The following is a 12,415-nucleotide window of genomic DNA, read 5'->3' as shown; positions in this document are numbered from 1 at the left end:
TTGGTCTTACAGACATTCACTCTGTGGGAGCCACAGTATCCTGCTTTTAGTTGGTATGGAGTTAATTTTCTTCCCAGAAGCTGGTACAGTCCTATGTTTTTAATTTTGGATAAGAAAAATGTTGATAACACACTGATGGTTTAGTTGTTGCTAGCAGGGCTTGCTAAAATCAAGGGTTTTTAAGTTTTCTGTGTTCTGCTAGTGAGGAGTTGCACAAGAAGCAGTAGGGAGCACAGCCAGGACAGCTGACCCGAACTGGCCAGAGGGATATTCCCTACTATAGAAGACCGTGTTTGGTACATAAACTGTGGGGAATTGTTTGGGAGCTGCTAGTCACTGCTCGGGGATGGGATGGGTATTGGACAGGGGTGGTAAGCAGTTGCACCATGCATCACTTGTCTTTCTTGGGTTTATTTATAGCTCTTTTTGCTTCCTCCCTTTTCATTATATTCATATATATATATATTATCCTTCATTATGTTATTTTTTTAAAATTTCAATTATTAAACTGCTGTTATCTCAACTAATGGGTTTTACCCTTTTTTCTGATTCTCTTCCTTGTCCCAGGGAGGTGGGGGGAGCAGTAAGCAAACAGCTACATGGTCTTTAGTTGCCAGCTGAGATTAAACCACAACAAACAGTAAAAAGAAGAGGGACAGTTTGAGCCTTGTTTGAGGTGACACACAAAGTGGCATCCTGACCTAATGGAAGCTTTTATAGAAGAGGACACTGTCTTGTCTGTAGTAGAAAGGATACATTTTTCCTATTGGATCTGTGGTGCAGACTGAGTCTATGTAGCTGGTTATGGTACCAACCACTCTGCAGGGCCTGTGAGTGATGTGTTGGCATTAAAGGGTTGGGAAGCAGCCTTCTAAAGACCTCATCAATCTGAACCTGCCTATGACTGCTGTTGCCCTGGTCCAAAGTCTCCTCTCCACAAGGGGAAGAAGGGATGGTGGACAAGGTCAGTGTCTGAAAGGGTGTAGATATGTAGGCACAGGTCTTATGCAAAACAGCCATGGAAGGCTCTTGAGCATGGAGAGTACACAAGCATGGGAAGCCAAGGAGGCCTGAGCAGGTGGGCCCTGGGCTGACATTCTCCCCTTCATCTTCTCTGTTGGTACAAATCATCTGCTCCAAAGGATCCTTGTGAGCCAGTTTGCAGTGTTAGACCCTGGGCACAAGGTTGTTCTTGGGTTTCAACAGTAAAGTGTATATAAAGGTACCCAGAGTCACTGTGGGCAGAGTTCATTTAAGATTAGATGCTTATAACACAAGCATCTGGTTTTATAGCTCTTTTTATGGTCAGTGAAGAGCTAATAAATATAAATCATTGAGTTCAAGCATGTTTTTTTTCTCTGATGCAGAATGAATTACATTCTGAGCTCTGTTGACTCCATCTCCCTGACGATAAGGGAAGCCTGCGCAGCAACCACAGTGGGTGATTCTCCAAAGCAGGTGGGGTGAGGTGGGTCCCACCACAAGTGCCCACAAGAACCATCAGCTCACAGAGCAGAGTCTTGTGGAGGTACTGCAGGAGCAGGTTCCAGCTGTTTGAGGGCTGCTGGCATGCAGGTGTTCACACGCAGGTCTGCAACTTAACACATCTCACACTTCCCTTTGCTGCCAGGAGACCTGGGGAAAAACTGAGGGGAGAAAGGAGATGCTGTGATGGGGACTCAAATTTAGAGAAGGTGAAAAGGCTGAGTGACTTGCAAGGGCACAAAGGAATTGGAAAAGAAGGTATGGCGTGGCTATTGAGATGGGGCCCATAGAGGACAGCTTCAGACCCTGTGGTGAACCAGGCTCTCACAGAGCAGCTCAGGGAACAGCTTGGCTGCCTTTATCCTGCACCAGAAGGCTCCATTTTCCCCCACTCCCCCTGGATTTGGTGCACAGCATGGCAGCTGGCGGTCACCGTCTCTTGGATGTCTGCTCTGCTGAGGGGCCGTGGCTCTGTTCCTTCAGGTTTTTCAGGAATGTGCTTGTTCATCATGAATCTCTTCTTTGGCTCTGTGTCTTTGGGTGAAGCTGAGGGACTGATGTCAAAGGCTTTGTGACCCCTTTGGTTTCCAGTTTAGTTTTCACAAGTATATCTTGTCTTAACAAATAATTTTAAAATTCAGGAGACAGCCTGTGTGTAACTAGCTCCCATATCCCAGGAGAAAATTGACATTAATTTCTCACTACTTCCAAGTTTGATTTTGTGAAATCTTGTTTTTTTCCCCAACATTTTTCTGGTATCTTCCTGTTTCTGAGTTAGCTTAAGGTGGGTTTTGCAGGTAAACTCTATTTCTACACAAAGAGGATTGGCTGAAGATGGACTGATGTGTTCATTTCCATCATGAACTTTCAGGAAGCCTTTTCACAGGTGCTGTTGAAAAGTTTGCAGTAGTGGAAGAACAAAATGATTCTTGCAAAATACTGTTTCATCTCCCTTTGTTTAGGGGCTGAAAATGCAGCTGTTGGGCAGAAATAAAGAGGGTGTGATTCTATAGCTCTTGATACCAGTGCAGTGAACTGTTTAGAGCAAGGATGAAAAGGCAATAGGAAAGAGATGTCTACCAGAAGAAAGCTTACATCTAGTTGTTAGTTTCAAGAAGCTAACGAGATCCTTTGGTTAGTTTAAAGATGCCTTAGTTAGTTTTGAGAAGTTTTCAAGATGGTCCTGAAGACCATCTTCGTGTATTTGATGGCACCAGATGTAAGAAACCCTACTGATGTCACCATAATGTCTGTGTGTGTAGATATGTTTGTTTTGCAGCTAGAACAGTTTTAACTTTCAGAAAACTGTTACATCCCACTCAGTGCAGTCAGCATCATGCACTTACCCAAAAAAGAATCCCCCCAAAAAAGGGCATTTCCAGCATCAGTGTGGGTGTGAGTGGAAGAGAAAGCAGCAAGTGAGGGTCAGGGGGCTCTTGTGCCTGCAAAAGGCTTTGTCAGATAAAGTGGGCCACATTCTCCACACTTTTATTCTGCTTGTGTGTTCAGCCTTCAGCTGCACAGATCTGCATGCACTGGTGGTGGATACCACTCTCAGGAGTCCTGCTGACAATCAGTGAGCACTGTCTGGGACCAGTGCTGGAACATGAGTACAGAAAAGAGGAGGTAGGTGGAAGCCCTTTGTGTTCCTTTGTCCCCAAGAAGCTTTGATGTTAACCTCAAATCCAGGTCAGTCTCATGAGACAGTGAATGAATCTAAGCTGTAATTTATCTGGAACATGTAATATCCATAACAATTCTCCAGAAAGCTTTGCCTGCTGCTTGGGCTTCAGGTTCCCAAAGAGTTCCTGCTTCTGGTGAAGTCCTGGGGACTCCTAAAGCTGGTGTGACACGTCCTTCTCCTCCACCCCAGGGTTCTGTGTCCTTTGTGAGCTGCATTGTCACATATTGTCAGCCTGTCACAGTTTGGTCTGTTTCCTTGGGCTCAGTGAATTAAAGGCTCAGATTTCATTTAAGAGCAACTGGAGGAGTTGCTGTCGTAGAGAAATCAGTGCTGTACCATCCTGGTCAGTGCACCCATGGAAGGCAAAGCTGAGACACTAAAGTATATGTATGTGAAAAAAAAACATGTCTGGAAAGCATTTCCTAAATTAAAGAAACACAGCATAGCAGCAACCCATGCTGAAGGAAGGTTTTGGATCCAAATTAGGATGACAGAGATGATATAGCAAAGACATGTTTTTTAGGTGCAGATCTACAAGTGGCCCTGCATGCACAGACCCCTCTCCTCTCTTTGAGATGACTATTATTAGCACAGTAATTCAGATTCAAGTGGTAAGTTTGGTTACTGAAAAGCTATTTGGCAACTCTGGGTGAATGCCCTTGAATAATCCTGCTGGCACTTGGTGTTGGAGAGCTTGAGGCTTTAGAAACTTTTGGATCAAATTTACTCTTGTTAAATAAACAATTAATATTGATTAGGTCATATGACAACCCAACAGAGCACTGTTGCAAATACTGCAACCCTACAGAGTTCATTTTTATGCATTTATATTCTCAGAATGCCTTGAAACGGTTGCTTTGGTGAAAGACATCCTAAATCTTTTACTCATGAAGCTCTATATACTTTTATATGCATGGACCTGTGCACACAGATAGGAGGATTTTCAAGGCTGCTGAAAGGATTTGGATACTCATTTTGCTTGTTTTAATTGGAGACTTGAACACCTTAGGCAGATTTGAAGATCTTAGCCATAACTCTTTGCTTATCTTAGTATATTGGGGTAAGACTTTTTTAATGTTAAAATAATTTCCAAGTGCTCTTTTCTTGCTTCCATGAAATAAAAATGTGTTTAAGTGGAATTTTAAGAAGCATTTGTTTTTATAGACATATTAATTTATTTTACTCATTTGCTGTTTTTTTACTGAGGAAACTCTTAAATCACAGTCTGTTTATATTTTGTACTGAGCAGAGTAGCAAAGAGTTTGTCTGGACTAAGCCTACACATCTATAAAGGCCTTTTATTATCATTATTTGTACAGCTTAAATGTCCTGGAAAGGTTTTCTCATCTTAAATCTCTCAGCAGTGCAGTTAGGTATCAGATGTATGTCAGGAGAGCACCATATGGCCCTGCCAAGTGCAACACCCGCAGGAGCTGGTGTGCAGTGCTGGGAAAGGAGCGAGATCTGTAAACAGACTGGAGTGGGTGAAAGGCTGCGGCTGCTCTGTTTACATGCGTGCCGAGCGGGAAGCTCTCATGTTGCACAGGCAGTTCTGAGCGGGCAGGAAGAGGAAAGCACAGCCTGTCTCGGTGTTGCTTCCAAGGCGGCTTGTTGCGCCACTCCCCGTGCCTGCCAAGGTGCTGCTTGAAGCCCGGAGGAGCCGCGGCTGCAGGGGGTTCCATCCATCCATCCATCCATCCATCCATCCATCCATCCATCCATCCATCCATCCATCCATCCCTCCCTCCCAGCTGCTCTGCTGCAGTTAAAGGTGGCCTGCAGCCCGGGGGAGGCCGGTGCGAGCAGTGGAAGTGGCTGTGGGCAGTGGGCTCCTTGCACTGGCAGCAGGGCTGCCCAGCGTGGCTCCAGGCTGCACAGGGTGAGTGCTGCCTTTCTGATCCGCCTGGATGATGGAGATGAGCTGGTGAGCTGTGGAGTGCTGGAACAAGCCCGAGCGTGGTGAAAACCAGCCCATCCCCAGACCTGACCTGGATCTCGTTGCCAATCTTTTGGGTGGCATTCAGTTGGGTTTGACTTCTGTTTAGGGCAATATTGTCCGGTTTCACTCCCACCAAGGAGAGGATTTCCTTGGGAGTAACATGTTGAAATAAACAGAACTTGGGAATTTGCTTATTCTCAGAGTGAGCAATGGACTGGCTGTGCTTTAGGCACACACAAAAGAAGATACAACTCAATAGTTTTAGACTGTTTTTTAAACATTGCTTTACCCTACCTGTACATGTTGAATTGCCATAGAATTCAGATTTTTGGGTTGCTTGCAAGTGCTGGAAATGGTGCAGGTGTTTTGTTAAAGAAAATACTCACTTGTCCCCAGCAGTTCCTCTCCAGCTCCAAGAACGAGAGCTGACAGTCAAGATACCGAGCCCTGGAAGGACAACATGCCCTGCAGCTATCCCTGTGACTCCCACGGAGCACCAGCACCTTCTCCTACACTCCTTTTTGGTTTTCAGTTGTGGCACGTGGCCCTGGTGACACTCAGGAGGGGAGCCTGTGGCTGTCCCTGATGTCTGTGGTCCCTGCCATGAGTGTAATCCCCTCTGCAGGGCTTGCTCTGCCAGGCTCAGGGTGTGCCCCCTTTGCACACTTGCAAACACACTCTGGTTTGACTCTGGTTGGACAGGAGTGGCCTGGAGTTGTCAGCCCCATCCCCAGGGCCCTGCTCCCTCCATGCCTGCAGCAAGAGCAGCCCCATGTTCTGCCGGGGGCGTGAGCATGGCCAGCAGCTCCTCTCTGCTCCAGATGAGAGGGCTGAAAGCACCTACAGCACATGCAGGGAGTGACAGCTGCATCCAGCATCCTTTGGTTACTCATCTACAACTCACACCAGCTTTGATGCTGAGGAACTCACTGAGTGCCAGTAGCTGGGTGTGCAAGCTGCACATCATGCCTTGGGGGTTAAGCTGCTTGCAGGTAACGATGCCGACCCTTTGCCTGCAGAGGGAGCCAGCTGGGGGGTGGATGGTCACCTGGGGACTGCACAGGGCCTGATGAACAGCACAGCCCTGTATCATCACTGCACCAAGAGATGGGTGCAAGACATGTGCAGAACAGGTGCACACACTGTGAAGGTATAAAAGCTCGGGGACCTCTTTGTTGGGAGTCCCTCCCCAGAGGCACCCGCTCAAGCTGTCTGCTGTACCACATTTAAAATACTGAAAGGAACCAGATGTTTGAAATTCTGCTGTGGGAAGGCCAGGGTGGGGATGGTGACTGTGTGAGTGGTGTGTGTATGGAGTCGGGGGGCACCTGTCAGTTCATTGGAGCTGCCCAGTTTGGGGTGATGTGAGTGAGACTCCCAGAGTGGCTCCCAAATGGACAGAGAAGCTTCCTTAACAGCGAGGCAGGCCACCATGTCATCCTCCTCCTTTGCTGTTTATTCATGGGCACAGGACAGCCTGTGAACCATCCAAAAGGACCTTTAGGAGATCTGTTGTGAAATCCCATGATCACTGATTTTAAAACAACCAACAGAAGCTACAATCATTTAATAATCTGTCTCTGTTGATCTGGTCCTGCCATTTGTAGACAGTATAGACACTCTGTGTGAATTACAGATGAGATATCAAGCCAAACACTGTGCTTCCATCTGGAACATTACAGTTCTGCTTCTTGCTTTTATCAGTTTGCTCAACTGGGCAAGGGAGCCTAGTGCAGAAACTGATTTTCTTTGGAAAAAATTAGCAATCTACTTAATGCTGAAACAATGCCTTCTGACTAGCTGTCAGGGCCTTCAGCTGGTTTCAGATAATGCAGCTTATTCCAGACCATGATGCTTTATATGTTTTGTTGCATGTCCTCAGCTTCACCTCTCCATTGTGCAGCTTATATGAAACCCTGCTCCTGGGACTTGCAGTCATTCATTTGGAAATAAAAATGAAACAAATCACCTTAGATCTCATTTATGTGTGAAGCTGGGAACTGTACTGGGTAAAGAAACAACTTGTGGTTTGTTGGATATCTTGGGGACATGCTGCAGAAAGCCCAGCAGGCTGTGTGTAAAACACATAGTGTGTAAATAGAAACTTAAAAGACTACATGTTTTAAGGTGAAATTGCTGCAGTATGAGACAAACCCCAGAGGCTTGAAGGGACAACATCAGTCTGAGTTTGGGGGATTGTTAGTAGTGACTGGAGAGGCAAAAGAAGGTCACACATAGAAAAAAAATGTGATCATATGGAAACAGTCAGGTGGAGCAAGCCAAGCTGCACCCTTTGCAAGGCCAGAGCAGCATGTGGGGCAGATGGGCTCAGTCTGTGGCACAGGGAGCCTGCACCAGCTCCTAGGAAATGCAGTGCTGCTGGGGGGCAGGGGGCTGCAATGAACTGCAGAGGGCTGTGGTGTGACAGGATGTGACATTGGCACCATATCCCCTCTCTCCTCTCCCTGCTAGCCATGTCACATCCAGAGTGGTCTCCTGCTCTATCCTGGCAGGTGCAAGTCTCTGGGTGGCAGGTGTGGAGGATGCCAGAGCCTTGGCAGCCAGGCACTCTGCTTGGCTGTGGCTGCAGTGCTGGCCCTGGCATGGCATGCATGCTGTCTGCATTCCTGCAGCGGGGCTCATGGCCACCATCTCATCCCGAGTCTTCAGTCCTGCATGAGTGCAGGGTAGGGCACTTGGCAAGTGAGGTCTCTCCTCTGAAACTTCTCTAATTCCGGTGTCCTCCAGGATTTTGCACTGGGGGAGGACTCATCCTGCTCAAGATGTATCCAACATAACCAGTCTGCTGGTTTAATAGGTTTGGTGTCAAAGAAACTCCCTCCTCTGAGCTGGAGAGGTTACATCGTGGTTGCCAGAGACTGCTTGGGCCAGGAGCAGCCTTGTGTGCTGTGCCAAGCTGGTGTCTGGAGCCACAGCCCAACGTGCTTGCAGCCAGATGAGAGGCACCAGAAGGTCATCCAGAGCACCGAGGTCTGGAGCCAGATCTGTGTGTGAGCTGTGGGCTTTATGTGCCTGCCACTTCATTGCCAGGCTGCGGGTGACTCCCCTTGTCTTGACTTGCCAGCTTTGAGGTTTGCGATGGCTGAATCCCACAGAAATGGCCAAACTGGTGCCCTCCTCCACGGCCTTAGGCTCAGGGGACAGCAGCTGCTCGCCAGGCACGCAGGCAGAGCAGCAGCGGCCCATGGAGGTGGGTGTGGGTGGGTGCATGCCATGGGTGCAGCGGGGCTGGGGCTGTGGGCTGCCTGCCGCCGCTGGAGAGGGGCTCCAGCCCTTCAGCAGCACCAGCGATGGGACAGCCCCTGCTGCAGGGAAATTGCAAAATGGATTTGGCAGAAGCAGGAGCACAGCGTGCTAAATGGGCTAAGCTAAACCAGCTTTGCTTTGGGAATTTTTTTTTTTGTTGTTGTTCTCACAAGCCACTAAACACCACTTTGGGGTCTGAGCAGAGGCTGGGAATCCCTCTTCTGTTTCTGCCTTTTCCCTGCTTGTCCATTCCTAACTTGTCCAGTCCCTCGCAGGATCCCACAGGGCCCCCACATCCACTGCAGCAGCACCGTGGAAAAATGTGTCGTGGCTCGGCGGCCCTCGGCTCGATGGTCCCAAGGGACGGAGGGCTGGGACTGCCAGGGGAGCAGCGGCTGAGCCGCAGCCTGGCACGCTGGAGCCTGAGTGGGTGCCCCTGTGGGACTGCCCATGCATTAGACACTTCCTAAAGTCATCTAGAGGGAAGCAAACATCGCGAAGCATTGCCTGGCCTTCCTCTACCTAGTAGAGGGAAAAAAAGAATACCCTGGAAAGCTATTCTGGTCTCGCATAAGTCTCAAGTGGAAAATTTCAGCTGAACTGATTTTGGCTGGCGGGGTTAAGGGAGGTGAGGCCCAGCTGCTGCTGGCTCTGCAGCACGCACGGACGGACGGACAGACTGACGGACGGCTCCGCAGGAGGCCGTGCCTGCCACGCGGGCAGGGCTGGGTCTGGCAGCGGCTCCGGTGGGGAGAAAGGAAACCTGAGCCCAGGGGAGCGCAGGGGATGGGATGCAGCCTGCAAACGCTGCGGCCGCTGTTGCCCCGCCCTGCCTGGGAACACACCGTCCCGACTCTCCGGGAGCCGAGGCTGCCTTCCCGCCTCATCCCGGTCTCCAGCTGCATCACTCCCCGCGGTGCGGCCCATGGACGGGGTGCGGCGGCAGGGCCGACCCCTGTCCTGCAGGAACAACATGGGGCATGTCACCAGCCCTGCCCCCGGCACAGGCCTTGAGCACCGGCCTTGAAAGCGTGCCAGGGCAGCTGGCCTCGGGCCAGGGACCGCGGCGTGGAGCCGGCGGGGGCGAGCACGTGGAGAAGGGGGTGAGGGGGTGTCCGCTCCTCATCCCGCCCCTCAGCGCCGATATCCCAGGAGCTAGAGCGGGCTGGGAACTTGATGTTCAGGTGTTCGTTGTTGGAAAATAGTAGTAATTAGTTGAAATCAAAGATTTTAATGGGAACGTTCGTATGTGCGTGGGAGACCGAGTCTCCTGCTCCTGTGTCCTGGAGCGTCTCCTGCCTTTCCCCTCTGTTTTGTACTAGCGGGGGTAGGTCAGTCCACATCCTCATATGGAACAGGAAGGTTTTGGATCCTCAGACAGCTCAAAAGAATGGGTTTTTAAGCCAGCCCTACAGACAGCAGCTGCCAGCAGAGCCCCAGCCACGTGGACCACCAGCTCTCAGCCAGGGCGGTGGCACAGTTCATACTGGAAAGGGGGTTTGTGATCCGGTGTCACAGGCTCACCGGGTACTTCTGGAGGGAAGAGGGCCCGGGAGGTCTCAGGTTCAGCCCCTGGCTCTGGGTAGGGTCAGACCAGGCTGCCCAGGGCTTCGTCCAGTCAGGGCTGGGAAAGCCTGCAGGAAAGGATCCCGACAGCCTGTCTGGGCAGCCCCTGGCCCAGCCTAACACATCCAGACAGCTTCCCCAGCCGCAGTTCCAGGGGCACTTCAGGGGCGCCTTCGAGCGTGACGTGGCGGCTCGGAGCGTGCGGCGACTGCCCGGCGCGCCCTGCCCGGCGCCGCCGGGACTCGGCCCGGCCGGGCACGGCCCGGGCTGCAGCGGGGCAGGGCTTCCCCGGCCGGGCACGGCCCGGGCTGCAGCGGGGCAGGGCTTCCCCGGCCGGGCACGGCCCGGGCTGCAGCGGGGCAGGGCTTCCCTGGCCGGGCACGGCCCGGGCTGCAGCGGGGCAGGGCTTCCCCGGCCGGGCACGGCTCCGGGCGGGCGCTGGAGCTCCCTGCTGGCCGCAGCTCCAGCGCCGCCCGACCGGCCCCCGCTGCCACAGCTCCAGCACCCGCCTGAGAAAGCGAGAGGTGCGGGTGCTGCTTCCGAACTCGCTCTGGGGCTCGCTGGTAATGCTGGTGCTACAAAGGGGAGCCTCTGGGAGGAGGGTGTCCACCGTGGAGGACACAGCTGCTGCCCAGAACATCCCTCAGCCATCCCTGACTGCAGCAAGCGGCTGACAAGTGATCTGTAGCGCACAGCTCCTCTCTGCTTCATCATCGTCAGCCCGGGGATTTCCACTGGAAAGGTGGAATAAACTTCTGACACACAGCTGAATGGTTTGCTGCTCAAGGATACGATGAAGGGAATTAAAAGACTGGGTAGTTGAGCAAAATCTAAATTTTCTCAACTCAATAAAATCTAAAATCAGGATCTAAATGCAAACTCTTGGGCCCAAAGTATCTCCCCTATTTCAGTGATACAAAGGAGGTTCCCTGGATTGACATGGCACAGTAGGACAGGTAGTGTTACACGATGGACACTTGACAGATTGAGTTCTGCGCTATTCAAGCACGTAAAGAGAACATTAAAATAAAGGATTATATTTAACAGAACTTATGGGAAGCAGCCAGTTGAAGACAGGGGTACCCAGTCCCTGCTACCACATCCGAACTCAGGCTGACAAACAGAATAAGCTTTGTCCTATGAGCCAAGAAGGTAATCCTATTAATGCCCCTAATTCAGCTCAGAGACTGGGCAGCTGCAAAAAGATGAAATTATAAAGGGAAGAAAACTTGAAATAAAATTAATAAAGCTTGTTACTCCAAGTGTAAGGACTGTAAGAGGGAGGGTCCCCACCCTTCCCACTTTTTTTGAAAAGTGGAAAGGGGGAACAGCCCTGGAATAGCCCTGGGTTAAAGAGACCTTCGCCTGCCTTACCTTGGCAGCCCCTCTGCCAGTGCTGCAGACACCTCCTCCCCTCAGCAGTGGATCCAACAGATCATGCTTTTCCCTAAAACTCAGGGCAAGTACTTGATGCACCTGACTCTCACATAGTAAAGCAGTAACTATAACTGGAGTAGTGAATTACATGCTACTACTTACTTCAAATTTTAATAAAAGAATAAGAGCTCAGAGAAGGAGCACGTCTGCAGTCAGTGCAATACTTCTAGCAAAAGGGAAAATTAGGTGCGTAACATCTGACACCCTCCTGCAGTACATGTGGCAGTCACAGGTATTTTCTCCTTCCATTATCACCAGACCAGTTAAACCATCATTGGTACATACCCTGTTCCTTCTCCTGGCTCCTTGCAGCAGTTAGCTGGCACTGCCAGCACCCACTGAGCACCCCCCCTGCTATGGGCAGCCACTGCCATCCTTGCTGGCATCCAGGCTTCTTCTTAGGGCTGCATCTGCTTTCCAGCTGTTGCCAGAGGCCTTAGCAAAGCCCTGAGAACATTCCCTCTCCTCCCAGAAGAGGAGACTTACAAGTCTTACAGTCCTGGTTCAGCAAGACCAATCTGGACCAGAACAAGGGAAGTTGCCCAGCTATCAAGGATTGAAAGATGTTTTCTAGCCTAAGGTGTGTTTCTTTTTTGGGGGGGAGGGGGGGGTGGTGGGTGGTTTATTTTGGTTGGGTGGGTTTTTGTTTGGTTTTAGGTGTTTGAGTTTTTTCTAAAATAAAAAAATCCAAGGGTTCTATCCTGAGACATAGACAGCTCCACATACCCTGCCCCATCCCCACCCTCCCCCCCCAAAAAGCAGAAACCAGAGTACATAGGAAGCAGCAAAATATCCAGTGGTGGATCCAGGGCACCCACTTTTATTCTGATCCAATGTAAGCCAGTTGTGCAGCTGCTTGGACACACAATGAAAAGCTGGAACCACTTACTCCTGTTCCTAAGTAGTAACTGGCAACACCAGTACCACAGCCTTGTCTGGGCCCACAGCCCTGGATCTTCCTTAGGAAATGGAACACAGGCTGAAGGGCTGCATCAGGGAAGCACTCAGGCCAAAGCAGGCAGGGCTGTTTGCCATGC

The sequence above is a fragment of the Pseudopodoces humilis genome, chromosome 1 (genome assembly GCF_049639895.1).
Source record: "Pseudopodoces humilis isolate 2021_Gansu_Grassland_sample_001 chromosome 1, ASM4963989v1, whole genome shotgun sequence".
NCBI lineage: Eukaryota > Metazoa > Chordata > Aves > Passeriformes > Paridae > Pseudopodoces > Pseudopodoces humilis.
The sequence above is the reverse complement of the archived record's forward strand: the minus strand, read 5'-3'. Positions refer to the sequence as shown.